At 34.5% G+C, this 3,448-nt stretch overlaps 1 pseudogene; it reads left to right on the top strand.

The window, feature by feature from the left end:
* Nucleotides 1-2,342: 2,342 nt before the first annotated feature.
* The window catches only part of LOC105305571, a 5,281-nt pseudogene continuing 4,175 nt past the window's right edge, over nt 2,343-3,448 (top strand).

Raw genomic sequence — 3,448 nt, 5'->3', positions numbered from 1 at the left:
AAATCCAGTAACATGTAGCTGCTCAGATTCTCAGAAATAGAAATTTACTCTCTTCCAAGTCACTAGTTCTCTCTGCCCACACCAAATCTTGTCATTATAGTTTCTCTCTTCCTTTCCTCCTTGTCAAAGCAAATAAAATATTTGAGCAACTTGCCTTAGTTATATGATTTACTTTTCCCATTCTTTAAAAACAGCTCATATAAACATTTTACTTTTGCAAGAGTGTTGTAAATGGCTTCGAAATATTCACTGTGTCTCCCTTTACATAGAAGCCAGTTTTACATAGAAGCCAGTTTACATAGAAGCCAATTTTTCAGTGTCATCAGAACTTGTGACTTCTCTAGTTAAAAACTTCCAGTCATTTTGTGTTACTCCTAAAGTAAAATCTGAACTCTTTGCCAAGGTCTATAAAACCCTTCATTATTTAGTCTCTTCTATTCCTTTCCAAATCCCTCACTGGTCACTGGACCAGCACTGCCAGTATCATCTGGAAGCTTAGAAGTGCAAATGTTCAGTCCCCACCCCAGACCTGCTGAATCAAAACCTCTGCATCTGGACTCATGTAGCTGTAGTTTAAAAGGACTATAGAGTCTATTACCACACACCAAAATTAACTCAAAATGTATTAAGGACCTGAATATAGTATCTGAAACAAGAAAATGCATAGAAGAAAACATAGGCACTAAACTCCAGGACCTGGGATTTAAGAGGATTTTATGAAGCTGACCTCCGTGGCAAGGGAAGTAAAAGCTAAACTACACGAATGAAACAAATCAAACTAAGAAGCTTCTGCTCAAAAGAAATGCTCAACAAGGTAAAAGGACAACCATCTCAATGAGAAAATATACTTGCAAGCAACACTTCAGATAAGGGCCTAATATCCAAAATATACAAAGAGCTCGTACAACTCGATAACAATGAAACAGAAAATGATCCAACCAAAATATGGGCAGAGGCCCTGAAAAGACACTTCTCCTGAGAAGACATAGACATGGTGAACAAATATTTGAAAAGATGCTCAACATCTCTAGCTATTAGAGAAATGCAAATCAAAACCACAATGAGATACCATCTCACACCTGTTAAAATAGCTATAATCAATAGGACAGATATAATGCTGGAGAGGATGCAGAGAAAAAGAAACCCTTATTCACTGCTGGTAGGACTGCAAATTGGTACAGTCACTATGGAAAACAGTATAGAGGTTTCACAAAAAAACTAAAAATTGATCTACCGTATGATCCCGCAATCCCTCTACTAGGAATTTACGCCAAAGACTTCAAAACCCATATCTGAAAAAAGATATTTGCACATTGATGTTTATAGCAGCATTATTTACAGTGACCAGGACATAGAAGCAACCAAAGTGTCCTACGATAGACAATTGGCTAAAGAAGCTGTAGTACATATATACAATGGAATATTACTAAGTCATAAGAAGAGATGAAAGACTGCCATTTGTGACAACATGGATGGACCTTGAGATAATCATGCTAAGCGAAATAAACCACATAGAAAAAATTGAAAATCACATGATATTACTTATATGTGGGATATAAAGCTAAAAGCAACAAATGAACAGGACAAACAAAGAGACTCATGGACATGGACTATAGACTTGTGGGTGGGGGAGGAGTGGGGAGGTAGATAAGGTAAAGAGGGTCAAATATGAGGGTTGGGGTAGTGAGAAGTGAATAAAGGAGATCAAAAATGGTAGCTAAAGGAAACTGGACTTTGGATGGTAAACACGTAATAAAATGTAAAGATGTCAAATTATAATATATACTTGAAAATTATATAATTGTATTAACCAATATTACCCTAATAAACTGAATTAAAAATTAAATTAAAAATATCCAAAAAAAGATTTTCTTACAAATAATCCTATATGGTAGGTTCAATTATTATCTTATTTCAAAGATGAGGAAACTGCCCAGGTGCATTTACATTGTTCGATTAGCATTTTTCCTTAAATCACAGTGTGAACTGCCAAGATAATGAATCTGAATTACCTTCAGGTAGCTGAAGTAAGAGAATTGCAATCCATGTATCAGAAATGATTGACATGAAAATCTCTTAGCTAAGTAAGAAGTGTGGGTCTTAAAACTGTCTGTGGGGCCTCTCATGGGGCTAAATTCCTCAACTGTAAATAGGAGGGTTTATAACCAGAAAAACAAAACCAACAAACATACAAAAAGGTGCTCAACATAACTAACCATCAGGGAAATGTGATTCACATTAGAATATCATCTTATAGCTAATTGAATGACTATTACAAAAAAGGAAGGACAAGTGTTGGCAAGGATGTGGAGAAAAGGGAGCCCATGGTCACTGTTGGCGGGATGAATATTGGTACGACATTACAAGAGACCAAACAAGTAGGGAGGATCCTTAAAAAATTAAAAATTAGCAATTAAAATAGAACTACCATAAATGTATGCTGTACCTTGTGAAATGCTTTTTCTGCATCCATTGCTATGATCATATGATTTTATATTTTATTTTGTTTATGTGGTCTATTGGTTAATTTGAACCACACTGAACCCCTGAAATGAAGCCTACTTGATTGTGTTGTATAATGTTTTTAATGTATTGTATTCCATTTGCAACATTTTGTTCAGGATTTTTACATCTATATCAATCAGAGAAATTAGTTGATTTCTTTTTGTGTGTTATCCTTACCAGATCTTAGTATTCGGGTAATATTGGCCTTAAAGAATGAGTTAGAAAGTATTGCCTGTTCTTATTTGGTAGATTTTACCAATGAAGCCATCTGGTCCTGGAATTTTATTTCTTGGGAGGTTTTTGATGACCGTTTCAATTTTCTCGCTGTTGATTGGTCTATTTAGACTTTCCGGTTCTTCATAATTCGGTCTAGGAAGGTTATAGATTTCTATGAACTTATCGATTTCTTCTAGGTTATTGAATTTGATGGCATAGAGTCTTTCATTGTATTCTTGTATGATCCTTTGTATTTCTGTGGCATTTGTCATAAATTCTTAATAAAATGTGCATGTAGGGAAAGTACTTCAACATAATAAAAGCTATGTATGACAACTTCTCAGATAATATCATACTTAATTGTGAAAAACTCAAAACTTTTCCTGTAAGATCAGGAACAAAAAAAGAATAGTCACTCTCACCACTGTTATTCAAGGTGGTATCCAAAGTCCTAGCCAGAGCAATCAGGTAAAAAGGAGAAATAAAAGGTATACACATTGGAAATGAAGAAGTCACCTTGTCACTTTTTGCAGACAACATGATTTTTTTTAATGTAGAAAACCCTAAAGACTCCACCAAATAAGTATTAGAAACGATTAACAAATACAGTAAATTTGTAGGATACAAAATCAATGTACAATAATCCATTGCATTGCTATACACTAACAATGAAATTTCAGGAAAAAAAAGTAAAAAAGATCAATTCCTTTTGCAACTGCAACAAAAA

Source organism: Pteropus vampyrus, unplaced genomic scaffold (assembly GCF_000151845.1).
Source record: "Pteropus vampyrus isolate Shadow unplaced genomic scaffold, Pvam_2.0 Scaffold391, whole genome shotgun sequence".
Classification (NCBI taxonomy): Eukaryota; Metazoa; Chordata; class Mammalia; order Chiroptera; family Pteropodidae; genus Pteropus; species Pteropus vampyrus.
Note: the sequence above shows the minus strand (reverse complement) of the source record. Positions and strands in the feature narration are given on the sequence as shown.